The following is a 27,890-nucleotide window of genomic DNA, read 5'->3' as shown; positions in this document are numbered from 1 at the left end:
TGTGTCCTGTAGTGATCTCCTGGTCAGAGCTCCAGCAGGCTGCAGACAGGTGTACAAAGTCTAGTTTCTCTGCCTCTGCATTGTTAAGTGCAGTCTGCACAGAATTGGGAGTCTTTCTGAGTCTGGAATAAACTAGAAGCACCATTTTCTAGACCCTTTCCTCTTTTCAGGTAATGGATCTGGGGCATTCATACTCCAGCATAGTAGTTGGGTGTGCTTTGTGTGTATGGCAAACACCAGGCGAGAAGGAGACACAAACACAGGAGGCCTAAAGGTTAGGTCCTGCTTTAGGGAGCTGACAGCCCTAAAAGTGGGAGGTAGTCTTTCAGTACAGGGTAGGGGAGGAAAGAATTTAGACTGTGTGTGTGTGTGTGTGTGTGTGTGTGTGTGTGTGTGTGTGTGTGTGTGTGTGAGTGTGCGCGTGCGTGTGCGTGTGTGTGTGTGTGTGTGTGTGTAAGGTCTCCCTGGCAACTGTGTAACCTACCCATCGTAAATAAGTGGGTAGAGCCATGTTTCAATATTGTGCCAGAACTGGGGCTACAACTCTGAGCCTAACACTCTTGCTTAGCTTTTTCACTCAGGACTGGCATTCTAACTCTTGAGCCACGTGTCCACTTCCAGCTTTTTGCTTGTTAGTTCAAGATAAGAGTCCCATAGATTTTTCTGCCTGGGCTGGCTTTTAAACTGTGGCCCTCAGGTCTTTTTTTTTTTTTTTTTTTTTTTTGGTCGGTCGTGGGGCTTGAACTCTGGGCTTGGGCACTGTCCCTCAGCTCTTCAGCTCAAGGCGAGCGCTCTACCACTTGAGCTACAGCGCCACTTCCGGTTTTCTGGTGGTTTATTGGAGATAGGAGTCTCATGGTCTCTCCTGCCCGGGCTGGCTTTGAACCGCGATCCTCAGATCTCAGCCTCCTGAGTAGCTAGGATTACAGGCGTGAGCCACCAGCGCCCGGCTGAAAATCATCATTTGCTTATGTGGTGCTGAGGAATCGAACTCAGGGCCTCAGGCATGCAAGGCAAGCGCTCTACCACTGAGCCACCTCCCCAGCCCCCTTGCCCTCAGGTCTTAACTTCCTGAGTAGGTAGGATTCCGGGTGTGAGCCACCAGCACCCAGCCAAATGACTATTTATAGAAAAGGCAGTGGGTTGTACATAGCTATCAGGGATGGTGTGATGATCCCAGATGATGACATGGAAACCCCTTTGCAAGAAGTGAAGGTGTTCTAAGGTAGACTGAGCTCCAGCAGCTCTGCTCTGTGCTCCCTTGTGTGACCTTGGACAAACTAGTTAGCCTCAAGAGGGTCATGCAGTTTGTGTCATTTGGTTGTTGGGATTCACCAAGAAGTGGTTTGTAAAGGGCTCAGGAACTCCGGCAGGCAGGGTACGCACTGGGTGTGGGCTGCTGGCTCCCTGTAGAGTGGTGGATGTGCACCACTAAGCTGCGCTTAGTCTCAGGGCAGAGGCAGGGGACACAGGACACTTCTTGCCCCCATCAGGTGGGGTTGGATATGACAGAGATTAGATTGTACAAGGTAGACCAGCTTGAAAGCCTGCTTCCTGGAGGCTCTGAGACCACAGCACATAAAATACCAGTGCACTACAAGGGGAATGCTGGTCCTGGGACTATTTACAAGCTTTACTTCTTCCTCTTCTACAGTCACAGACATCCAGGGTTTAGTTGGCTTCACAAGCCATCTAAAATAGAACTATTTTCGCAACCTTCTTTCCCCTTGCAGATAGGGAGGGCTATGCCATTATATTCTGTAGGTAAGCAGAATTGTCACTTAGTTATTTTTATTTTTGTGATCGTACTAGGGTTTGAACTTGAGGCCTTGGGCTTTCACTTGGCTTTCTTGCTCAAGGCTAGTCCTCTACCACTTGAAACACACCTCTACTTCTCACTTTTTTCCTGGTTAACTGAAGATAAAGAGTCTCACAGATTTGTCTGCCTGGGTTGGCTTCAAACTGTGATTCTCAGATTTCAGCCTCCACAGTAGCTAGGATTTTAGGCGTCTGGCCTGTCACATAGTAATTTCTTAGGACCTTGGTCTGTCTGTCTGTCTGTCTGTCTGTCTGTTTCTGTCTCTGTCTCTGTCTCTTTTCCTCTCTCTCTTTTCCTCTTAGAATATAGACATATATGATGGCTGGTCCAGAAGCCATCTTGAATTATGTGGTGACTGGGATGAGATCTATCACAACAGAAGAAACCTAGCCCCTTAGGACTTAGTTTACTGAAGCCGCTTGACAAGTCGTGGGCTTTCAGCCTCTGGAACTTTTCATGGGGAGTGGGGATTAAACTCCTGCAAGCCTCTGTTTGCAGTCAGATTTAACCCCACCATATGTAGGTAGGACTCCTGTATTACAGATGAAGAAATGGAGGCATTGATTGGCAGTGTTACACAACTGAGTAAGTTGTAGAACCAATGTTTGTTTTTGTCCTCTTTATGTCTCTTGGAAGAACTTGGAGATCTGCTCCCTCAGTCTTGTATGAGATGACAGAGGACTTTTGCCTCAGGGTAGACTAGTTCTAGCTCCTTCCACTGCAAGATAACCATTATTCGGTGTCTCCTGCTCCAGCGCCTCCAACTGTTGTCTTCTCACAGCTGGCCTTGTTGTTTCAATTAGTGATTTTGTAGTGTCCCAAGGGCAGCACCTCTTCTGTGAGTGGGTGGTGTTTGGAGAACTTTTTTTCTGGTCAGATTCTCTTGACAGTTTCAGGACTGTGTGTTTGCAGCTTTCTCTTGCCAGCTCTGGCCTGTGCTGGGCTACTTTCCTGCTACTCCTCTTTCCTATTCAGAAAGGACACTTTCTGCACTTCATTTTTTGGGGGCTGTGCAAGTGGCTGTGACCCTGTGATTCTTTGTAAATGTTGATAGATGTCTACAGAGGCCTCTGGTCCATGAGGCTGACTGTGGATTTAAGCTGAAATAGAGGCGTGTGTTGGTGTACAACTTGCTTGGGGGGTTCTTGAGTATCTAGTTTTATTCTGTTGCTAGTGCCTTAAAAATAGGCTGTCAGGTGAGCACCACTGGCTCACACCTGCAATCCTAGATACTCAAGAGGTTGAGATCTGAGGAGTGTGATTTGAAGACAGCCAAGGCAAGAAAGCCTGTGACACTCATATCTCAAATTAACCACCCCAAAAGCCAGAAAGTGGAGGGGTGGTTCAAGTGGCAGAGTATTATCCTTGAGTGAAAAAGCTGAGGTACAATGCTTGGGGCCTGAGTTCAACCCCAGTACTGGCACACACAAAAAAGTTATCAACTCCTGGAGTTAACCGTGCAGTCCAGGACTTTCTGTATGTGTATTCCAGAATTAGGTATGGTACTCCAGATTTTTTTCTCAGAAGTTGAAGAGAACAAAAGCCAGTTAGCGCAGGTAGGCTGTGTAGGACATATAATGTGTTCTTACCACGCAGTGCTTCATGGTGAGATGGTGAGCCACTCCTCCCTAGCACACCTCTGTGGTCATTTTTGTTAGCTTGGCTAATGTGAGCTTTTTTTTTTTAACCTGTGTTAATGAGAATTCTGCAGTTGAGGTCTTGACCCAAAATGCATTGTCACATTGTTACAGTTGCTTAGTTAATCTGAAGTTTCCTGTAACTGAAATAATTCTGTCCAATGTTAGCTTTCAGGATTCCTTTGGTACAAGCTCTAATTTTAGCTACTCAGGAGGCTGAGGTCTGAGAATCTCAAGTTGAAGCCAGCCTGGACAGAAAAGTTTGTGAGACTTTTATCTCCTGGTAACCACCAAAAAGCGGGAAGTAGAGTCATGGCTCAAGTGGTAGAGTACCAATCTCGAGGGGAAAAACTAAGGGACAGCACCCAGGCCCTAAGTTCAAGCCCTAGTCCTCCCTCCCCTCTCCCTCACCCCTCACACATACACCTACACAAAGAAAGAAACAATATACCAAGATACCACAGCTTCCCTCATGTTGGGATTTTTTTTTTAATGAGTTGTCCAGAAAAGATACTGCTTCTAAAAAAAAAAAAGCTTTTGTATCCAAGCAGCTTAAACTCATGTTAGGGAAATTCAGCTTAAGTCAGGATGAAGTGTTTTTATTTTTTGTGTTTGTCCTGGGGCTTGAACTCAGGGCCTAGGCACTGTCACTGAGCTTTTGTGTTTCAGGCTAATGCTCTACCACTGGAAGTGCCACTTCCATCTTTTTATCTGTGATTAATTGGTGATAAATGTCTCATGGACCTTCCTGCCCAGGCTGGCTTACAGCTGCGATCCTCAGAGCTCAGCCTCTTGAGTAGCTAGCATTCTAGGTGTGTGCTGTCAGTGCCCAGCTCCGAGTTTCTCTTTCTCCATTGGCTTGCTTCCTTTTCCTCTCCAGCACTGTTGTATTACTGGTGGTTTTATTGGTTTTGGTTTTGTCTCCCTGTTTGTATGTTGTTTCTAGCTTAAACTTTAAATTTCTTAATGTAACTTAGATCTGATCATTTTTTCCCCTATTAGTGACATTGTGATGACTGGTAAAATTTGAATGTGGTCTGTACTGTAGATCATAGCACTTTCCTTTGTTAATTATTTGAGTTGAATACTTGTACCCTGAAGTACGTAGGACACAGCATGCTTTTCAGTTTATTCTCAATAATTCAAGAAAACTGTTTGTTATGTACATTTTTGATTGTTTTTGCCAGTACTACAGTATGAATTCAGGGCCTCCTGCTTCTTAGGCTAGCACTCTACCACTTGAGCCATGCCTCCAGACTTGCATTTGCTGGTTAATTCTCTAAGAATTTTGTGTCTGGGTTGGCTTCGAACTGAGATACTTCAGACATGTTTCCTGACTAGCTAGGAGTATAGGTATGAGCTACCAGCAGCATACTTACATATTTCTATAAAATAATAAAGCATTTGGGGTAAAATGTTATTTGCCCTTTTGTGTGTGTGTATTTATGTGTGTATACCAGTATACAGTGTACCAGGTCCTGTGTACTAAGGGCCTGAGTGCTGTCCCTGAGCTTTGTTGCTCAAGGCTAGCACTACTACCACTTGAACCACAGTTTAACTTCTGACTTTTTGATGGCTAATTGGAGTTCAGAATTACTGGCTTTGAGCTTTGATCCTCAGGTCTCAGATTCCATAGTAGCTTGGATTACAGGTGTGAGTCACTAGCACCCAGCTTTTAATAGTTCTTTAGTAAAAAAAAATTCTTTGTATTATTGCAAGTTTTCTAAGAACTTGAAATAATATTGAAAAAACCATCCGCTGTTTAAAGAAATGGCTGTGAGCTGGGTGCTGGTGACTCATACCGGTAATCCTAAGTACTTAGGAAGCTGAGATCTGAGGATCCTGGTTTGAAGCCAGTCCAGGTAGGAAAGTCTATGTGACTCTGACCTCCAATTAACCTTCACAAAGCCAGAAGTGGAGCTAGGGCTTTAGTGATAGAGTGCCAGCCTTGAGTGAAAAAGCTAAGGGACAGTGGCCAGGCTCTGAGTTCAAGCCTTGGTACTGGCACACTTGGTATTGGCCTGTAGTATATCCTTGGCTGGATAAAATTGTCTTGCCTTAACTCTGATCTTCTTGGCCATTGAGGTATTGATACTGCAGGCTTTGTGCATATGGGTTGGAAGATGCCCCGGTGTGGCATGATTTTTCCACAATTTCAAACACTTCAGTGAAATTGACTAAATTTGTTAGTGCCTATGTTTAATTGTGCATTAAACTAGGTAAAGCCAAAACATTTGCAACTTACTAAAGAACCAGTAAACTCCAGGCTTGGGAGATTTGTGCATTTATCTTTTCTCTGTTTAGTTGTTTCATCTTATATAACCATCATGTAAATTCTCATCTGTAAATGGGACGAAATGGGAAGCATATTGTTTTCCCTTTGCCCCAAAATAGGAAAATTAGAATGAATTATTTGTAAGCGCTTTTAAGCCTACGATCTTGTTATATAATTCTACTCTGTAGAATTGTGATGCTTGTTTTAAAATAGTCTGTAGAACATTTGCTGACTAGAGAGAGAGTATAATTCGTGTGTTAAGATGGCCAGTTTCTAGGAGCAGCGCCTGTGTATCTGTAGTGCTCTGGCTTTGATGGGCTATAGCATGAAGACCTTGGGGCTTGAGTATTTGCTTCAAAGTCAGGTTGGTTGCTGATATTAGTTGAACCATCATCACTCAGTGACCTGTTGGGAGTCAAAGTTGATGGGGGTGAGGGGGGTGTAAATCTTGATGGAAGTCACATATGCCCAGTTATGGTGAGTTTTGCCCCCTATGTTTTTTGCCCAATGCTGAGGCTTGAATGCAGAGCTTTGAACTTTAGCTTGGCTTTTCAACTCAAGGCTGGCACTTTGCCACTTGAGACACACCTCCATTTCTTCTTACTAGTTAATTGGAAATAAGAAGTCTCTCAGATTTGCCTCCCCCAGGCTGGCTTTGAACGGTGACCCTCAAATTTCAGCCTCCTGCATAGCTAGGATTATAGATGTGTGCCGCCAGAGGCCGGTGTCACTTTCATGTTTGAGGAAGGATGTCACTGTATAGCCCAGGCTGGCTTCACATTTGCCATAGTCTTGCCTCGGCCTCCTGGGTGCTGGGATGATAATGTGAGTTATAATGTTGGTGGTCACTTCTTTGTGCTCCATCTGTCTGTGGGGTTTTCTTTATTACTGTAGCCTGAGCTTTCACACAGACCAGATGTGGTAAAAGTCAGCATGAGGGGTTCTTGCCTGTGAGTGAGCGTAGGTGGGCTGCTCAGAAAGGACTAGATGTTCCTTGTTTTATAGCCTTGACAGGTGGTAAGGATTTCATACATTTGACCCTAGTAACCTTTACCTTGGCCTCTTGATTGTACTAAGAGGATGCCGAAAACAAATGAAGGGAACTCAAGCTGTGAGAGGATTGTAAAAGCATCTGGGTTTGCTGAGTGATGGGCTTTGTGGTTTCTGGTTGGGTGAGCTCTGCCCAGCCACAGCCCTTCTTTCTGGGATAGAAGAAAGCACATTGTTGTCCTCCACAGTGAGCAAAGCTCAGGGAAGGCTTCCATTCAGGCTCGCTGTGCATCTTGCTTAAACTCTTTATGCCTCCTTCAACCACTTTTGTGAAAGGGGCAGGTGTGAGCACCTACCTTGTGGGTTGCCAGGAGGATTCAATTAAAGCATCAGTAAAGTGCGAGGGTCAGCGCTGGACACATAGTAAACACTGTGTGAATGTGAGAAAAGCAAAGTTGGAGGCATGGCTTAGTGATGGAATACCTAGAATGCCCACCTAGCTTGAGCAAGGCACTGAGTTCAAGCCACAGTTCAGCCAAAAAAGAAAATAGAACTGGAACAGCACAAACTCTCTGCCTGGGAAAGATGTGCTGAGTGGTGGTAAGTTCCCCCCATCCTTTTCCTTTAGCTTTTGTTGGCTTTTTCACAGCTCAGGGTCCTGGGCTGGCGTGAGCTCTGGTCTGATGCAGCTCTCCTTCTCTGGAGCTTTGGACCGACTCATACAGTACGGTGAGGAATTGGCCCCTGGGGTGCTGGTAGTAAAAAGAAGTCACTTTTTATGTGTAAAGCACTGCTGAAGCTACTGGTTGTTCAGTGTACTTGTATTGTAGGTGTTGCATTACAGGGGTGCATTGGGGTAATAAACCTAGGTTTTTTAGGGGACCGTTTATGATAAAAAGATGGAGAAATACTTCTTTAAACTGAGAATATAGAGAGGTACTGGGCAAAGGGACAGCTTAGATTAGAACAACTTTTTTTTATATAAACTTACTTGATGATGATGATGATGATGATTTTGCTAAGCATGTGCTCTACCGATTGAGTCATGCCACCAGCCCTAGAACAATTTCTAATTGAGAGGATGTGAAAAGTGATGTTACTGAATTTTACTACAAGAAAATGTTCTTACCAGAACCAAAATAAATAGGACTTTGTTGAAGCATGGGGCAATTAGGTTAAATTATGTTGTCAGAGATCTTCCTTAAGTAATTCAGGAAGGAGCTTTGAAACAGTAAAAATGTCCTGCATGGAAGTCCTAGAGGGAAGGCCCTATGCATTGCAAGGGAGTAAGTCCGGTGTCTCTTCTATACATTTACTGATTTGCCCTTCTTCCAGTCGTTGGGACAATTGATGTCATTGGCCATGGACTATATATATATTGTCGGGAAATGCTATTGCATCTATGTAAAAACACCTGACATTGTTGATTAATAACATTAATGATACTGTTGTTACATAAGAGTACCTGGCCAGGCGCTGGTGGCTCAGGGCTACTCAGGAGGCTGAGATCTGAGGATCAAGGTTCAATGCCAGCCTGAGCAGGAAGGTCTGTGAGCCTCTGTATCTCTAATTAACCACTAAAAAGCCAGAAGTAGAAATGTGGCTCAAGTGGTAGAATGCTAGCCCTGACGTTTGTCAGCCTTTTTAAAGGCTTATGGGACAGCATCCAGGTACTGCATCCAGTCCCTGAGTTCAAGCCTTTGTACTGGCCCATACATACAAAAAGAGTATTCTTATTCCTGGGAAACATGTACTGAAATATTTAGAGATAAGAGGTGCTACCATTTATTTTCCAATGGCTCAAGAAAAAGTATTGTAGGAGAGAGAGGGAAGTGAGCAGGGGAAGGGAGGGAGGAAGATGGATGTGGGTGGTCGAAGAGGAAGGAGAGGAGAGGAGCCATGGCCACAGCACATAGTGAGACACACATGCCAAAACACCAAGTATGAATCTGAGTGCAGGGTATAGAGGGAGTCCTTCGTCCTATTTGCACAAATCTAGTGTAAGTTACTCATTTCCAAGTATGAAGACAAAAGGAAAGGAGACAGTTCATAGCTCCTTTGAGAAACAGAAGTCACACAGTGTACTGTAATATTATTTGAAACTGCCAAAGAAACAAGGAGGTCTTTGGGGTTTAAGATGCAGGAGGGCAGGCAGGGCATGAGACTCAAGTCCAGGGACGTGGTAACCACTCAGCACACATGTGTTTCGTGAGGGAAATCAAAGTGGAGTAGGTTTTTCCTGTGGCACCTGTGTTGTACACAGGGCCATGGTTTTGCTTCCCCAGGCTTGTCTTTCTAGACCTGTGTGGGCTGGAAGTCACCAGGTGACACGGCTCTGCCCTAGGGATCTTGCAGTCCTGAGGTGCTGCAAGTGAATTGTAGACTCACTGTGGGTGCAGTGGTGGGCAAAGGGGGGCACCGCTGGATGACATCACTCCTGTATGCATCTACCTGAAAGGATGAAAAAAAAAAAGCATAGCATAAGCTTTACCTTTTGTTTCTTTTTTGGTGGCGGTAGGGCTTGAACTCAGGGCCTGGGTTCCTTTTGCTCAAGGCTAGTGCTCTACCACTTTGAGCCACAGTGCCACTTCTGATTTTCCGGTGGTTCATAGGAGATAAGAGTCTTACGGACTTTCCTGCTTGGGCTGGCTTCGAGCTGTGATCCTCCTATCTCAGCCTCCTGAGTTCCTAGGATTGTAGCTGTGAGCCACTGGTGCCCAGTTTAACATTTTTATTTTTTGAGACAGGGTCTCAAAAATCCCAGGCTAAGCTCATTGGTAACATTTGCATTACAATTTACATTTAGATTATTTAAAATGAAATGTGAGAGCTCTGAGCGTGTGTGTGTGTGTGTGTGTGTGTGTGTGTGGTGTTACTGGGGTTTGAACTTAGGGACTTGGGCTTGTTAGGCATGAGCTGTACCACCTCCAACCCATTTTTTTTTTTTTTTGCTTGTTTTTCAGGTAGTATCTTTTGTTTTTTCTTAGTCTGGCCATAGCTATAATCCTTATTAAAGCTTCTTGTTTAGGTGGGATTACAGGAATGAGCCACTGTACTTGGTCTTTTTAACTTCTAAAAATGAGCTTTATAGAGCCACAAAATGAACAGATGTTTCTGTTTTCAAGGCACAAGTAGTGGTACATACCAAAAATCCCAGTAAGAGGCTTGAAGCAGAAGAGTCTCAGGTTGAAGGCCAATTTGGACTACCAGTCCAGATACAGTTGCATAAAACCAAAAATGTTTCTGCTAAATATTTGTTTTCACTGTATAGCTTGATGACTTTTGGAATTACTATTTTTGGAGTACTATCGGGGGATTGAATTTGGGCTTTAGGATTGCTAAGCAAGTGTTCTACCACAGTAGCTTGGATTATAGCTGTGTACTGGCATATTAGCTTTTTGAGATTTTTTTAAAAAAAGGAACTGCCATTTTTCCTTTTGTCTTTTGGTAGGGGTTGGTTTATTATTTTTTTTGGGGGGGTGGTTGTTGTCATATTTGTCTTTTATTTATATTGATTATGGTGTGTTCATTGTTACATTTCCACCTATGTTTACAGTGTACTCCGATCATTCTCCCTGCCTCCTTTTCCTCCTTACCCAAACAATTTGAAATGATGGTATTGTTCTATTTTTATAGGGTTATTATGCTCTCCCTCCACGCTCTTCTCCGTCTCTCTCTCATGTTTAGAGAAGACTTGAGCAGAATGTGCAGAGTTTATGTGTGACCTTTGCTTTAACATATGCATAGTCATTTACAATACTTTAAACTTTAGCCCTAGCATCTGCCTGCTAGAATAAAATTTCTAGGGCTAGGTGTGGTAGAGTGCTTTCCTGGTATACTTAAGGTCCCAATTATTTATTTATTTATTATTTTTGTTGGTTGTGGGACTTGAACTCAGGGCCTGGCTCTGTCCCTGAGCTTTTCTGCTCAAAGTTAGTGCTCTACCATTTTGCACTACAGTTCCATGTCCTCTAGGTCTCAAATCTGGTCTCTAGTACCACTAAGCAAATTTCATGTGGAGTTCTGAGGGCATCTTTCTTCAAACTTAGGCTGCCCATGCGCACTCTTGTGTGGTGGCTTATATCTCAGTCCTGTCAGGAGGTCAGCCATGGGCTCCTGTTTGCTATGGGTGCTCAATATTTGATTGGCGAGCCACTGAGTGGGTTTGCATAGTTCTAGAGCTTGGTTTGTTGTAGACTTTCATAAATGTACTCTATCTGGTGGGGTGTTGGATCTTTTGAGTAGCTCTCTTGTTGGTGTCCTAAGTAAACATTTCCAGGAGGCCCCTAAGGGTCTTTATGAACTTATTTTTTTTTTTTTTTCTGGTGCTGGTATTAGAGTTTGAACTCAGGGTCTAGGCACTGTCCCTTAACTCAAAGCTGGCACTCTGGTACACCTCTGCTTCTGACTTTTTGTTATTTAATTGGAGATGAGAGGCTTATACTTTTCTGCCTGGGCTGGCTTTTTTGAACTGTGATCCTCATGTCTCAGCCCCTGAGTAGCTGATTATAGGATTGTAAGTGTGAGCCACCAGCACCCAGCTTCTAGGTGTTTTAAACCATGCTTTTGACATCTTTGGTTGTGTTTTAACCCTTTGTTGACCCTGGAATGTATCTTCCTTTTTTTTTTTTTTTTGCCAGTCCTGGGGCTTGAACTCAGGGCCTGGGCACTGTCTCTGAGCTTCTTTTTGCTCAAGGCTAGCACTATACCACTTGAGCCACAGTGCTACTTCCAGCTTTTTCTGTTTATGTGGTTCTGAGGAATCAAACCCAGACTTCATGAATGTTAGGCAAGCACTCTACTGCTAAGCCACATTTCTGGCCCCTGATCTTCCTTTGAAAGGTTCTGGTGGCTCATGCCTGTAATTCTATCTACTTAGGAGGCTGAGATTTGAGGATTGTGGGTCAAAGCCGGTTCAGGCAGGAATGTTCACGAGACTCTTACCGCCAATTAACCACAAGAAGCTAGAAGTTGAGCTGTGGCTCAGGTGGTAGAACACTAGCCTTGAGCACAAAAGTTTAGGGATACGGCCCAGCCCCACAGTTTAAGCCCTAGGACAGACAAAGAGGAAGGGGGAAGAGAAACAAGTCTCCCACTCATACTTTAATAATGAATACAAAATATAGAAGCAAAGTGTTTGTTTTATAGGAAAAGCCTGCTATCATAGACCATTTGGCAACCTGTAGGTCCATTTAGCCTTGTCTTTCTCATTTAGGTCAATTGGATCCAAATAAAGAATTTGGTCTAATGACAAAATATTTAAACTGATTTCCCTGGTGTATCTTGTTTCCAGAGTCTGCTTGTAATGCCAGTTGATGTACCTGTTCCTGCTATTGTACTGTATTGTTAATTCTCTGTGTTGAGGGGAGCCGAGGGTCTCAATAACAAACTGAGTGTGGCAAACCTGTGTGCTTTTAGGGGAGGCTGATCAAAGTTCAGGAAGGGGTCTCTGTGGGTCCCTAACTTCTGGAACTTCAGTCATGAGTTGCTTGTTGCTCATAGGCACTTTTTTTTTTAGGTGTAGCTCCTTAAGTATTTAGCAGCATACTCAGATGGCCCTCATATCTGGAGGGCTTGAAGAACCGTTTTCCTGTGGAATTCATGGGGGAGAGCTGGGGTTCCCTGTGAGCAGATCTCATTCTCTGTGTTTGAGAGAATGGTGATGTTTAAGTAGCAGAGTTGCCAGGAATAATCTTGGCATTTCTCCTATATCCTTTTTCTGGAACTATTTTCCATAATAAATCAAAATAGCTTCACAGTGAAAGGGAGGAGAAGGAACTGTTCCTCTTCCCAGAGCCTTTATGAGGGGCCTTGAAGGCTTCAGATGAGCTTGCCCTACCTTGGCTTTTCAGGGGAGGAAATGGCCCCAGTGAGATGACCTTTAGTTTCTATCCAGGGTTTGTGGCAGAGTTAGAGCGAGAAGTTAGATCTGTGCTCCTCCGGCAGTGGTGGTAAAACTCCAGAAAGACAGTGCTGAAAATGTCAGTTTTGCTGTGTTGGTTTTGTTTAATAGCAAAGGCCACCTCCCTGGCTTCCTGTTATTTGGGACTGCCCTGAGATTTACCTGATCATCTGGTTTCTTTATTAGCTGTTTTGAGTCATGGAGAATATTCAGAATGTGCAGGAGAGAAAGAGAAAGAGGGAGGGTGGGTACCTTTCTGGAGCTCTGTGTTCTGCAGTATTAAAAGATCTTGTCTGGATATCTTATCTCTGACTCAGATGCTAATATCCTTAGATACACTGTAGAGAACTGGGTATAATAGTGGCTTTCAGTACCCAGTGTTGCTTTTATTTCCAGGTGATGAATAAACCAGCAGCCCTTATGCTGTCAGTAGATAGTGTACTGTTCATATGCTGTATCTGTAAATGTCAGACTTCTAAATCCAGGAAGGCACCTGGATAGCTGTGAAGAGACTACATTAAAATTGGAGACTTTATCCAGAGCCAGCATTTTCTAGTAGGTAGCTGTGTGTGTATATATGTATGTTTGTACTGGTACTGGGGTTTGAACTCAGGGCCTGGGCACTATCCCTTAGCATTTTTGCTCAAGACTGGCACTCTACCACTTGAGCCACAGCTCTACTTCTGGCTTTTTGTTGGTTCATTGAAGATAAGCACTGCCTGGACTGGCTTTGAGCCCTGATTCTCAGATCTCAGCCTCCTACACAGCTGGGAATACAGGTGTGAGCCACTGCCATTGGGATTCCTAGCTGTTCTTTTTTTTTTTTTTTTTATTGTGAAAATACCATACAGAGGGGTTACAATTATATGGGCAAGGTAATGAGTACATTTCATCAAGTATTGTTGCCTCCTCCTTTGTTTCCCCTTCCCATCTCCCTCCCCCCCAAGTTGTAAAGTTCGTTTTTCAACATAACGACTTGTACATCTCATTGTTGCAATGGGTCCACCTGTATCCCTATTTTTTTATTTTTATTTTTTTAAAATTTTTTAATTGTAAAGATACTATACAGAGGGTTACAGTTACATGAGCAAGGTACTGAGTACACTTCCTATTGAGCATTGTTACCCCCTCCATTGTTTTCCCCCTACCATCCCTTCCCTCCCTACCCTGTATCCCTATTTAAATGGTTTCTTTTTGCTCTTCCCATCCACAAATTATACCAACATCAAATACAGTGAGAGCAGGAGTTATACCGTGGGGGAGGGACATACAAAGAAACAAATAAATCATAAATATGTTAGAAACAGTTGCAAGAAAGAAAAAAACATTTGAATACTTATCTTGGGGTACATTTCACCTAACATCAACTTGTCTGACCTTTTCTGCTTGTCTCAGACATATACCCTAACTGTTCTTTAGGGCAGAGCTTTCCCTGATGGCTTGGGATCAGTTCCTGGCTGGACCTTGGCTTGTGGTCAGGTGTGGTGTATTTAATCCTATCCTATGCGTCTTCATTCTTGAGGACCACAGTTCTAAAAGTGTCTTGGGGACCCTGACTCTTTAGTGGTGGTATTTGATTTTTGGGGAACAGTTCTGGGGTGCATCAGTGAGCTTTCTATGTGCTGTAATGGTTACTCTGTAGTGCAGGGATCAGAAAATAATTCCTTTGGTAAAGGAGTCTGACTTCTTTGTAAAGTAATAAATAAGTTTGACTCTGCCAACTGTAGTGTGAAGGAAGCCATATGCAAACAAATGAGTGTGGCAATGTTCCAGTGGACTTTTCTTACAACAGTAGTGGGGGGTTGGAGTTGGCTTCTGGGCCTTTCTTTGCTGGCTGGCCTCTAGCTTAGAGGCTTTTTGGAAAACAAGGCCAAAATACCTTGATACCTTTGGCTGTGTAGGTGATGAAGAAAAAGAATGCAGTACTTAAACATCTCAGGTGAGATTTAGCATCATGGAAGAATGCTTTTACAGGTGTGGTGACTGGAGCCTATAATCGTAGCTCACTTGGAGGCCAAGATCAAAAGATTGTAGTTTGAGGCCAGCCCTGGTATATAAAAAAGTTCAGGAGACTCCATCTCAATCAATGGCTGGCGGAGGGGCACCTGACATCCTAAACGATGGGGGGGAGCATGATGGCTGGGTGTAGTGACTCATGTCTGTCATCTCCAGTGACAAAGGTGATGGGAACGTCACAGCCCAGGACACCAGGACAGAAATCGAGATCCGAGCTTGAAGATAACCACCAGAAAAAAGGCTGGTGGAGTAGAAAGCCCTGAGTTCAAATTTCAATTCCACAAAAAAGCAAGCTTTATAAAGAAAGTTTGCTTGGTGCTGGTGGCTCACCCCAGTAATGCTAGCTACTCAGGAGGCTTAGATCTGTTCAAAGCCAACCTGGGCAGGAGAGTGTGTTGAGATTCTTATCTCCAACGAACCACCAGAAAACCAGGAGTGGTGCTGTGGTAGAGCATTAGCTCAAGGATGGGTCCAGGCCCTGAGTTCAAGCCCCACAACCTACCAAAATAAACAAATCAGGAGTTCTTACAGGAAAAAAAAAAGGGCCCTAATCCCACAATTTATATCACAATTATTTTTCTTTGTTCATTTCTTTTACTTCCAATGCATTTTTTTTGTGAAATTTTGATGCATTTAATACTAGTTATTATTAAAGAGCAAGCTGGGCCCCGGTGGCTCACACTTGTAATCCAGCTACTCAGGAGGCTGAGATCTGAGTATCAAAGTTTGAAGCCAGCTTGGGCAGAAAAGTCTGTGAGACTCTTATCTCTAGCTAGCAAAAAGCCAGAAGTGAGGTGTGGCTCAAGTGGTAGAGTGATAGTCTTGAGAGAAATAGCTAAGTGAAAGTGTGAGGCCCTGTGTTCAAGTCCCAGTACCAGACAACAACAAAACAAACAAAGCGCATCACCTATCTGACAGTTGTACTACTCCAATAGTTGGTGAGGCCTACAAGATACAAAATGAATTTAGAAGAGAAGCTACTTTAGGCACTAATTTGTGAGTTGCACTGTCATTTTATAAGGCTTTTACTTTTTCAGTAAGAGAGTTAAGAATTCACTTCTTAGCAATACCTAGAAGGTTAATGAGCAAGATCAGGATCAGACCAGGGCTAAAAGTTGACCAGGGTATTGTGGTAGCTCAATTTTCTTCTGCCTTCTTTGCAAATGTTCACAAAGGTGAAGCATAGCAGATGTTTTAATTTTTTCAGAGCACATTAGCTGGTGTACATACAGTAAGCCAAGAAGCCAGTGACCACACATCAGTCTTATCCCACACAATGTGAATTTTCAGAATAGGAAACAGGAACAGGCAGATTCAGGAATGGCAAGGCAATTTTTAAGTGCTACTGAAGCTCAGAACATTTGGAAGATGCTTTTTTTTGATTGCCTTCAGAATAGGTTAAAAGCCACATCAGCAAGAATTCTGCCTGCTTCCTTGTCTTTCCTCAGTTTTGGCTACAAATGATATCAGCCATGTCTCAGCTCCTTGGCCATGATGTTACTGGGGGCTGTGTTGCTTTTAGCTATTTCCACATCTCCTCACTATGCTCAGAGGAGATGAACTCATCTGAGCGAAAGGTTATGGGTAATGACAGTAAGGCAGAAGCCTTGGCAGTATTTCTGTGTCAGGGACATATATATAGGCTACCCGGCCAGCCTAGGTTTTGTCATTCCTTCGCCAAGTGACCTCTAAGATTACTGGCTTTATTCCAAATACCACTCTAGGGAACAAGACAGAGTGCTTGAAGGACCATCCTTCTCCTGGGCCCTGATGTCTCTGTTTCTTAGGCTTGCTTTTCTGGGAGCCCTAGCAAATACCGATCGGCCCTGATGGAGTGTTTTTTGTTCTTTCCACTCCTCTAGTCCTCCATGTCCTTTTCTTCCTCTGGAAAGTGGAAAGCATATGTCCTCCTGGGGATGTTTCCTGTCTACCAGGCTTCCGTGCAGGGTCCAGGCTTGAGAGGCAGAGCAGAGCTCTTTGAAAGGTGCTAGTTAGGACCTTGGTTGCCAACAATTGATTCCTTCTAAGCAGTCTAAGTAGTGTGGAAATTACTAGGCTTTAACATTGATTTTCTACAAATTGCAAATTCCACTGAATTTAAAAGGATTTTGTTTTTGTTTAATATGGACATATATTAAGAAGGAAATAAATGAATGGCTTTAGACTAGAGAAATCCTGAATAAATACTGCTTATTCCCCACAACATATGGAAGATCAGAAGATAGATGCATACTGAACAGGCCCTTCCACATGACTCCTGAAGCCCAGGAATGATATCTAGGCTTAGTGTTCAAAGCATGGACTTTTGGCTAAGTGTATTTTGTTTTGTTTTATTTTGGGTTCGGTCGTGGGTCTGAACTCTGAGCCTGGGTGCTGCCCCTCAGCTCTTCAGCTCAAGGCTACCGCTCTACCACTTGAGCCACAGCACCACTTCCGGCTTTTTTTTTTTTTTGCTTATGGGTGCTGAGGAATCTAACCCAGGGCCTCAAGCATGCAAGGCAAGCGCTTTACCACTGAGCTACCTTCCCAGCCCTGGCTAAGTGTAAAATCCTGGCTTTGTCACTTTTGCTTCATTGAGTCTTCCTTTCTAAGCCTCAGTTTCCTTAACAGCAAAGTGGTAATAATAAATATTCTATGTAATATAAAAAGTTCAATCTATGTTGTTATTTAAATGGTGATTTATTTTCATTTTTTGGACATTTAAAAAATGTTTACTTTTGGATGCTGGTATGTGGCTTGAAGATTAGTTGGCATGCTTGCTTGTGGCTGGACCTCTACCGCTTGAGCCATGCTACCAACTTGGCATTTTGCTACTTAATCAGAAATGGAGTCTGCCAGGATAGCTTCACACCATGAGCCTCAGCCTCCTAATTAGTCATTTCTTTAGAACTACATTGCCTTAGATGATCTTAGTAACTTATTTCTTTGAGAACCTCTTACTTGGTTATATAAAAGAACATAGGCATCAGGTGTGGTGGAAGACACCTATGATGGCAGTTTAGAAGAGAGATTAGGAGGATCCCAGTTTGATGCTAGCCTTGGCAAAAGTTACTGGAGCCCCATTTCATGCACCAAGTTGGCCATGTGGTCACTTCCCAGCTAGGTTTAAGGCTTGCTGTCTGAAGCAAAATGCCTCTTGTACCTGGCAAACAAACACCAGCATACATAAGTAGAACTTCCAGCAGAGACCTGGTTAGAAAATTGCTGATTCTCTGTGTGCTACTTCAACACACAGCAGAACTGACAGTTTAGATATTTCACTGAGAGCAGCACCCCAGCCTAGACCATAGTCAGTACCCAAGGTCAGAAAGTTCTTATTTGAGTGTGGCATAAATTCAACATTTTCTTTCATAGCTAGCTAGATAATTTCTTGTGTTCTCTGATAAAAGTTTCTTAAATTTACTTTTCTCAAGTCTTTTAATCTGTCTGGACTTTTGAGCTTATGAGGTAGGGATCCAGCATTCATTTATATTTGCGGTACTACATAGTGTTTTCATGAGACTAGAGAATGACTTTTTTTTTTTTTTTTTTTTTTAACTTTTGATGCCAGTATTGGGAATCTGGATACTATCCTTAGTCCTTTACTCAACTTTGGTGTTCTACCACTTGAGCCACAGCTCATTTTATAAAGTTTTTGCTGGTTAATTGGAAATAAGAGTCTCATAGATTTTTCTACCTGGGCTGGTTTCAAACCCTGATCCTGAGAATCTCAGCTGCCTAAGTAGCTAGGATTACAGGCATGAGCCACTGGTGGCTGGCAAGAGTGATTTTAGCTACTTGTACCATCCTGGGCACATGGAAGATGCTATGTAAATGGTGCCTATTTCTATTAGAATTTTTGTATCTCCTGTTTTTTCAGTTGATAGGTGATTCTATGATGACATAATTACTGTAACCAAAGAAGAAGTGGAGGCCAAATGGCCAACATTGATTAAGAAATCAATCTGGAATTCCCTGTCTCTACCTTCTCCCTAATGTCATTAGAAGCTTATCTGTGAAGTGTAATCACAGTGAATCGTAATTAATGTGTTAATTGGTTTGAATATTTATTTCTGTTTGGACCTAGTGATGACTTGGGAATTTCTTTAACACTTTACCAAATACCTGCTCTTTTCATGCTGATTTATCAGGTAGCATATTATTTACAAGGTTAGTTTTTAAATGTCACTTATTTGGCCCCATTTTTGCCTTGTAAATACCCATATATACCCTCTAAATAGATGATATTTATTGCAAGGCTCTAGTCATGATTTTGAGTTTGCTCTGAATCCATTTTTTTCTTCAGTGGCTTGTACCAAGTTATCTATTGGCACAGAAAACCAATTCTGGGAGCCTTTTCTATTTTATTTTTTTGGCTTGAGCCTGGACATTGTCTTTTAGCTTATACCCCACCCCCAAGACTTGCTGTCCACCACTTGATCCACAGCTCTACTTCCAGCTTTTTTGCTGGTTAATTGGAGATAAGAGTCTTATTGACTTTCTTGCCTGGGCTGGCATCAAACTGGGATTCTCAGATCTCAGCCTCCTGAGTAACTAGGATTAAAGTTATGAGCCACCAGCACCTGGAAACTGTTTCCAGTTTCTTAGCCAGGGTTTAGTGGAAAGGAGAGGCAGAGAAAGACTTCTTGGAAAATTAGAACTGCTTAGCAACACTCCTGGGGCCCATTGAGTACACACGGTGAAACCTGGAAGTAAAACATGAAACTTTATAAAATGAACATAAAAAGCACCATAAAATGGGAAGGAAGTTCTCAATTATATGACTGATGATTGTGGCCCATTTATGACTCAAGTGTGGTTAGAGATTCACTGAAGCAAAAGCTCATGTGCAGATGGGAGGTAAAAATGTAGGCTGCTGCTTGTATCAGGCAGTGTACCTGGAGGTGAGCCTGCAGTCTGGGCTGTGAAACCTCACTGCATGTCCAAGACTCTTCAGAGGTGCTCATTCACTGAGTGGAGATGCCTGTGTTCCCCAGACCTCTCAGACATTTGAGCCTTCTCTTTCCTTTGTCTGTGGTGGTTTCATAGTCTTCAGGTTGGTGCCCCGGGCAGATCCTTTGAGGCAGCCAGTGCTCGAATCCCTTGATTTCTGAAATATCACCACTTCCTTCTGCCTTTCTGGATTCAAGTCCTGGGTCTGGAGGTGACTTGCAGTCACACTGGTCTCCACAGCGGGAGATCTGGTACCCAGTCAATGCTTGGGAATAGATGCTCAGCCCTTAGTCTCCAGCTAGCCGGAGCCTACACAGAGCATCTCCTCTGAGGGCTTTCTGCAGCAGGGCACTCACGCTGGGCTTCTCTCAACTCCCATCTTTCCCTCTCGCATGCAGCAGCAGCTTCCTTCTTCCATGCCTCTGCTAAGAGTGCTTCCTGGGCTCTGCTTCTGGGAAACATGTTCTAACCCAGACTTGTGTCTCTGTCTGGGCTCAACATGTGGAAGATTTGCACAGGCGTCTTCTCTGTCCTGTGGGGTTCTTTTGCAGGCGTCTTTCAAGCCATGTTCACCTGTAGAATTCAGCAGGCCTCCCTCCTGCTCCTGCTCCCCCTCAGTGCCTTCAGAAGGGCTTGGCGGAGGAGGAAGGGGTCACAGGCAGAGGTCACTTCCCACACTGGTATAGATCTGGCCAGCCCTCGACAAAGAGTCGTAGTTAGCGTGGCACTGCTTTTGTGAGGATGACATTCACGTTTCTCACTGTTGGTGATGTCAGCTGCAGAGCTGGCTGTAGGCGCTGGTGCCTCAGCTTTGAGAGTGTGCCATGTTTACATGGCATCCTGGATTCACAGGTGGAAGAGTTGATCCAAGCTCTGCCTACATCCAATTTAACCCTTTCTTTCTTTCTTTTTTTGGGGTGCTGGTCCTGGGGCTTGAACTCAGGGGTTTGGTGCTGTCTTTGAGCTTTTTCACTCAAGGCTAGCATTCTACCCCTTGAGCCACAGCTCCACTTTCAGCTTTTTGGTGGTTAATTGGAATTAAGAGTTTCACAGACTTTGCTGCTGGGGTGGCTTTGATCCTCTTTACAGTTTAGTGGTCATAAGCTGAATCTTTATGATATTGTCAGTTCTTATTCCATATTGACAGTTCTTATTTCAACGATTCTGGACACACCAAGGATCAAGTTTCCCCTTTGATTTTTGCTCACTCAAATGCTTTCCCTTTTAAATCGAAAAAACTTAATATGTAAACCCTGAAATTCAGTGGTTATTGGTCTCAGAGGGTATGTGGGGATATGTATGAGAGCTGGTTGATTAAAAAACAAAACCTAAAATTGCAACAACCCAGAAACTTAATTTCCAAAACAAAAGGGGAAGAAGAGGAAAGGGGATGATGCTGGTAGCAACCAAAGTTATGAAATCCAAGTTTGAACCCTAGCAAATCTTTTTGGTTCCTGTGGACAAAGGAGAAACAGGGAGAAAGGAAGACAGAATTGTATCCTTTTGTGACTCAATGACTTCTTTATAAATACAAATTATTATTTCTTTCTAAACCTGTAACAAATGTCATACTTACTGCCAAAGAATTTCTAAAATATACTCTCATTTGTTGAAAAAAGGTGAAAAATCACATGCTCTTTTTAAATTCCAAGTTCTGAATTGAAATGTGTTACATGTAAAAGTAACTTGTGCTAATGTATAAAAAACAAGATGTAAGTAATTTCAATCATACTTGACTTGAATTTTGAGAAAAACTTCATGAAATAACTGAAAAGACAAGTGAGTGAAAACAAAAACTATGCAGGAGAGAAAAGACTAGTACATGGAACAAATACCCCGAAATACTCAAATCTGACATGATCTAATATAATGAAGTCAGGAAAATAAGACTGATCTCGTGCACTAAGAAATGGTTTTGATAGGCTGTCTGCTGAAGGTTTATGAGGATCGTGAATCAGTTCCCAATTCATTCTGGACCCTAAATAGAAGGAGTTCATTTGAAAGTCAAACTCTTCTTTTTGCATTTTTGTCTTGGTTTTCTTCTGGAAGAGGTGTTTTTTTTTTTTTTCTTTCCATGTTATATGTAGGCCATCTCCTTAATTACCCTCTGATTAAGTACCACAGAAGCTTCAAGTGGAGCTGTGGCTCATGTGATAGAGCATTAGCCTTGAGCTTTTGAAAAAGCTCAGGGACAGTTTCCAGGCCCTGAGTTAAAGCCCTAGGACCAGCATACACACATACTCACAAAATGAAATCTTCAAATCCTGGGGAAAGTTTGTAAATGAAATTTTCAGTGAGGCACAGAAGCTATCCTTTGATGATTTCAATTGTCATTATACCCAAAGAATATATGTTAACTTTGTGGACCATGAACTTTCTGTGTATCTGTGGTGCCATCTAGTTTGGTCTTCCAGACTACAAAGCATCACCTGTAGTAACAGGAAGATGATGATGAAGATGGCATAGCTCTTCCTGTTAATGTTCCACAACTAGAGCCTACAAAACTGATTAACACCATCTCAAACTGCCCTATTTCTGCACTACCTGACAAATGTAATGTACACATTACATTTGATATGGACACAGAAACCAAAGCCAGTAAGTTTAATTGAGTCTTTGATTCTCCAAAGCAAAATTTCACTTTTGATGTCTCTGTAGATGACTTAATCTGATTAGCTTGTAAAAACTCTAGTGATGCCGGTGCCAGTGGCTCACACTTACAATCCTAGCTACTGAGGAGGCTGAGATCTAAGGATCGAGGTTCAAAGCCAGCTCAGGCATGAAAGTCCATGAGACTTTTATCTCCAATGAATCACCAGAAAACCAGAAGTGGCGCTGTGGCTCAAGTGGTAGAGCACTTGCTTTGAGCTGAAGAGCTCAGGGATAGCTAGTGCCCAGGCCCAGAGTTCAAGCCCCACGACCAAAAACAACAAAAAAACCCAGTGCCACTGGATGCTGGTGACTCATGCCTATAATCCTAGGTACTCAGGAGGCTGAGATCTGACAATCACAGTCAAAGCCAGACCTAGCAGAAACAGCCATCCAAAAGCCAGAAGTAGAGTTATGACTCAAATGGTAGAGCCCAGGCCTTGAGTGAAAAAGCTAAGGGAGAGTATGAGGGTCTGAGTTCAAGCCCTGGTACCTTTACACATACACATACTTAACAGGAAAAAACTGGAGTGTGTGTAAGCACTTTGCATACAGCAGCAGGCTGTGCCTCATCCGTTCAGGTCCTATTGCATTAGAAACTGACCCACGAGCAAGAATGCTCCATTCCTACCGGACTCATCTGCCACCAGGTAACTGTCCAGGAACTTAACTAGATTGGGATTCTTTAATCACCAGGATCACATTAATGAACAGTTCATTCTTTGGCTATGTCTGTAAATTAATCTGTTAGGTAGCAACCTCCTGTTCCTGTGCCAGACTGGTAGCTGCAAAAAGTATGCCAGAAGCCTCTAGTCTAATTTTTTCATATCTTGTATGTACTTTTAGAGGACTAGTTATGTGTCTTGTCTTCCTATCCTTCTAGATGTCTCCACAATCTCTTCATCTGTCATCTTGGTGTTTTTTTGTTTAAAGACGGGGCCACTAGTATACAGTACATATGCCAGGTAGTGCTGAAATAGGGCAGTTTGAGATGGTGTGAACCAGTTTTGTAGTATCTAGTTGTGGAACATTAACAGGAAGAGCTATGCCACCTTCATCATCATCTTCCTTTGTTACTGTGAGTGATACTTTCCAGTCTCTTGGTATTCATCCTTCTCTGTGCCTGAGAATATGGACATGACTTTATTCCTGGACTTTACTTTTCTAGAACAAGTACAGGTTGGCTGATAAAAGATCTTTGTGCTAAAAATGGTACTGCTGGTCTGCCCAGAAGGTGCTGGAGGCTTGTGTTCCAGTTTTCTATGATCAGACATGATTTGCATGTACCATACCAGTTTATGTGGATCTCATTAGATTTTTTGTTTTTTGCTGATAGTAGGGCTTGAAGTCAGGGCCTGGGTACTTAGTGTCTCTTAGCTTTTTTGTTCAAGGTTAGTACTCTACCACTTGAGCCACAACTTTTTGATGCTTAATTGAAGATGAGAGTCTCATGGAATTTTCCTACTCTGGCTGGGGAAGCTGGCTTTAAATTGGGACCCTCAGATATTTGAATTGTGATCCTCAGGTCTCAGTCTCCTAAATAGGATTACAGGATGCCCAGCTTGTTATTGAATTCTTGACTCATAGGAGAAGAAAGGAAGAGAAGCCTGGTGATAACCAGCACTGATAACAATTCTGAAATGTTTAAAATCTGGCAAATCAGATGGCATGTGACAAAATGCAGCTAGCACCTTATCCTCTTTGGAGATTTCATTTGGCAGCAAGAAGTGCTAAAAGGAGATCTTCACTTCTATCCTCTGCTTCCTGATATTTAAGGAATTCATTTCACTTGCATTTTCACACTGCTCCACTTTCTTTCCTGGATCAGACGTGGAAGATGGCAGGTAGCAGAAACTGCTTCTCTCTCTCTCGCATTTGCTTAGCAGTTCATCCAAAAAAGATCATGGGAAGCAAGAAATTGGGGTCAGCAGGGATCTTGGCAGTAGGCAAGCAGCCAGATCCCTCTTGGGGAGTGGGAATGTCTAAGCTTGGTTCTGTTGAACTCTTGATACCTTTCTAGTTTATTGCTCAGCTCCTAGGTGCCTCTGTTGGAATTTACCCAGTTCTGGGAGGTTTGCTGGACTCACTCTGAGCTCTTAAATCCACTGAAAACTGACCACTTTTATATCTATCAGAGAGCCTTCTCTTTGCTTAGCCTTCCCTGAGATTGCTTTATTTACCCAGGATGACTTCCATTTCCCTTTTCTCTCTGCCTTTGGAGTAAGAATGAGCCTGGTCTGTTTGTCCTTCTCTCCTTGTTTGCAGCTGATCTTGCGTCAACATGTCCTGTGTGTTTGTGGTTTGCCGCGGATCGGGTTCTGTCGGGACGACGGAGAAGTCCCAAAACTCAGAGATAGGTCTCTGAAGCCCCTATCTTGGTCTGATAGATGGTTCCCCATGCTAAGCAGACTCCACTGGAGTCGGCGTGGCAGTGGTTACTAAAGTATTAACATAAAATATTTACCATTTTAAAAGTTACTTTAAATATTACTCTTTGCAAGTGTGTATCCCTCTCTGCTTGTCCTGAGGAGACCCAGGTTTTGAGTGCTGTACTCAATTTTCAACAAATGTTAACTAAGTCTTTCTCCATCTTGAGTTGTAGCTTACCCAGTAAGGACTTTACATGCTGGGGCTGCAGTGGATGCATACATGCATTTCATAAGTAAAGGAGTTGTAATGTCAGAAAGCACTGGGAACTGCAGGAGTCCTGGGATACCTGCTTGGGGTTCTGGGAGGATTCCTGCAGGAATCCTTTGCTCCAGTCAAAGCTATGGTGCTGTGCAAGTGGAGGGGCCCATCCGCTATTTGGGAACACGTTAGATATTGGAGAGACAGAGAGGGAAGGGAAGGGAAGGGGAGGAGGGGATAATTAGATGTCTGAGAAGGAAATAGGAATGACATTCAAAAAGCCTTTGGCTTGCTACCCTGGGCCTCAGAAAAACAATCTAAGTATGAAAATGAGTTTTTGTTTGAAGGTAGGAAAAACAGAGAAGCCACATTTTAAGAGTTGAATCTTAAGAGTCTTTACTGGAGTGTTAGTGGTCTGCAGGCAGTCTGTTGTTAGAAAGGCCTGCAGCCCACAAATAATACTTAACACAGTTAGGAAACAGGCCAGAGAGGAAGGAAAGAACACATACCAACAAACCAATTCAGCTCCAATGGAGAGCTTAATTAGGATGCCATGTTGACTGGAGAAGAGCCAGGAGACCAGAGACAGGACAGGAATATGGAGACATGTGGCATGGTGAAATTGTCTCTGTGCTGATCTGGGCCTAAATAGGGTCAGGCCAGGGGGCAGGGTCACAGGAAACTCCCAGTCCCAGGCACTGGACTGACAGGTTCAGTAACCTATCAGCCAAGTGCCATCCCTTCTCTCCAGGGATTCAGACACACCCATCACCTGGGAGGTGGGGGCTTCTCCTTCTCCCACCATGAAGACAAGATGCCAGACCCTACCATCCACCAATTGGCTTAGGTGGCACTGGCCAGACCCAGTCTCCCTACTTCATTTTAACAAAAAAATACTTCATTAATGCATAGAAAAGCAAGTTGAAGAAGACTGTAACATTCTTTTAAAACACATACACACACATACATGTACACACATGTATTTTTTCAGGTAGGGTCTTGCTATATGGCCTAGGCTAGCCTCAAGCTCTTGGCCTTCCTTCACCCAGTGCTAAGGTTGCAGTTGTACTATACCACACAGCGATTCAACATTGTAAACTGACTTTGTGTAGTTTAAAGACAGTAGAAATAGTGAAAGTGACAGGTTAGACTTGTGTGTTCATCCTGTGTGTGGGAGGGTGGCCATTATGGGTGTTTCCCCTGGTTGTTGAGTTGGTGTTGACATAGCATACATTATTGGCCTTAAGCCTTTTTCATTGTTTGACTGAAAGCAGGAGCAAACTGAGGCCAACCTCCTCAGCACCAACACCTAGGGCTTTTAAAATGTTTTCAGCCTGACTGCAGTGAAAAATATTTTCAACTGTGCATTTCTCCATGTGTGTGCATACATGAATACAATAGAATGGAGACATGGAAATGAAAGTTCATGAGAACCCTCTTTTCCTAGCAGATACACTCTGCCAGTTCTCACCCTCTAAGTCAGTGTCTGGGGTGTTGATCCCTGGTCTGGTCATCCTCACTGGCCTGTGTTGTGTGGTCACTGTCTTGCAGTGTGTAGTTGTTGGGGTGAGGGGGGCGGGAAGGAACTTGTTTCTCGCATCTGGAGATGTCTGTGGGAGTCTGACTGTGAAGACTGGCGGGAGAATCTGGCCGAGCAGGCTGTAGATTTGAGGGGAGACCTGTTTTGTTTTGTTTCGTGTTGAGATGGGTGAATTAGGGACTGGAGGAGCATGGCGCAGCAGCAGCAGCAGAGTCCCTAGGTAGCAACTCAGGGCTTAAGGCCCTCAGTTCAAAGTCCAGTAGCACCTTAAAAAGGAAAAGTTCAAACTCCAGGAGCACTTTAGAAAAGAACAGAAAGCTAGGCACCATAAACGGTGGGGGAGTGGGGAGCTGCGGAGAGGAGGGTGGGCCCAGGCCAGGGGGTTCTGGGCGGTTGGCCCTCGCGCTGGCCGGCTGGGGGCCCCGGGGAGGAGGGAGGGAGGTTAGAGGAGCGGGGAGGGGGGCCTTGCGGGGTGGAGCCGGGGCCAGGCTTGGGGCTGGGCGGGCTGTGCTGCAGGGGGTGGGAGGACATGGGGTGCAAAGCTGGGAGCAGCCCGGGAGGGGACACGAGGAGGGGCGGGGCTCTGAGGATATTCACGGAGAGGATACAGAGGGACCATGGGGACAGGGAGGAGGGGGGTTGAGTGTGGTCCGCTAGGCGCCTTGGGGGCTGGGAGGTGCTGGGTGAGGATGGGAAAGAAAGATGGAGAACTGGCAAAGACGAACTGCGGGCGTGGGCGCAGGTGCGACTGCCTGTAGGTGGCGCTGCGAGCAGGGAGCTGTGGCAGGTGAGGGCTTGCAGGGTGGGCGTGGCTGGAGGAGGAGCAGCATGAGGGTGGGCGTGGCTGGAGGAGGAGCAGCATGAGAGTGGGCGTGGCTGTTGGGAGGAGCTTGCTGGGTGATAAGGTGTTTATTTTATTGGAAAGGTAATGAGTATATTTCTTTCTTTTCTTTGTCGGTCTTGGGGCCTGAACTCTGGGCCTGGGTGCTGTCCCTCAGCTCTTCAGCTCAAGGCTAGCGCTCTACCACTTGAGCCACAGCGCCACTTCCGGCTTTATCTGCTTATCTAGTGCTGAGGAATTGAACCCAGGGCCTCGTGCATGCAAGGCATGCGCTCTACCACCGAGCCATCTTCTCAGTCCCATGAGTATGTTTCTTTTGGCATGGTGTTACCCTTTTTCCTCATTTTCTCCTGCTTCCCCCACCCCCCAGGTATTTTTAAAATCTGAATTCTTAAATGACATCTGCAAATCTCAGAGTTTTTTTTTTTTTTAAGATACTTTTTGAAAAAAATTTTTAAGATACTTTTTGAAAAGTTTTGTTTTCTTTTCAGGTCCTGGGGCTTGAATTCAGGGCCTGGGCTCTGTTCCTAAGCTCTTGCTCAAGGCTAGTGCTCTACCACTTAGAGCCATAGCTCCACTTCCAGTTTTCTGGTGGTTAGTTGGAGATAAGCTCTCGGGGACATTCCTACACAGACTTTGAACCACATTTCTTAGATCTAAG

At 43.9% G+C, this 27,890-nt stretch overlaps 1 protein-coding gene across 4 annotated transcripts in view; it reads left to right on the top strand.

The window, feature by feature from the left end:
- The window catches only part of Osbpl10 (oxysterol binding protein like 10), a 254,574-nt gene that overhangs the window by 17,417 nt on the left and 209,267 nt on the right, over nt 1-27,890 (top strand). Inside the window, exon 1 of one of the 4 annotated variants that reach the window (XM_070006485.1) lies at nt 27,104-27,175. The exons of the other annotated variants lie outside the window; for them this stretch is intronic. The gene's annotated coding sequence lies outside the window, so the exon portion shown is untranslated. Of the gene's footprint in view, nt 1-27,103; nt 27,176-27,890 lie in introns of those variants that run through there. 4 annotated transcript variants of the gene reach the window in all.

This window comes from Dipodomys merriami, unplaced genomic scaffold (assembly GCF_024711535.1).
Source record: "Dipodomys merriami isolate MVZ:Mamm:240054 unplaced genomic scaffold, mDipMer1.0.p SCAF_7, whole genome shotgun sequence".
In the NCBI taxonomy this organism is placed as follows: Eukaryota; Metazoa; Chordata; class Mammalia; order Rodentia; family Heteromyidae; genus Dipodomys; species Dipodomys merriami.
The sequence above is the reverse complement of the archived record's forward strand: the minus strand, read 5'-3'. Positions and strand labels throughout refer to the sequence as shown.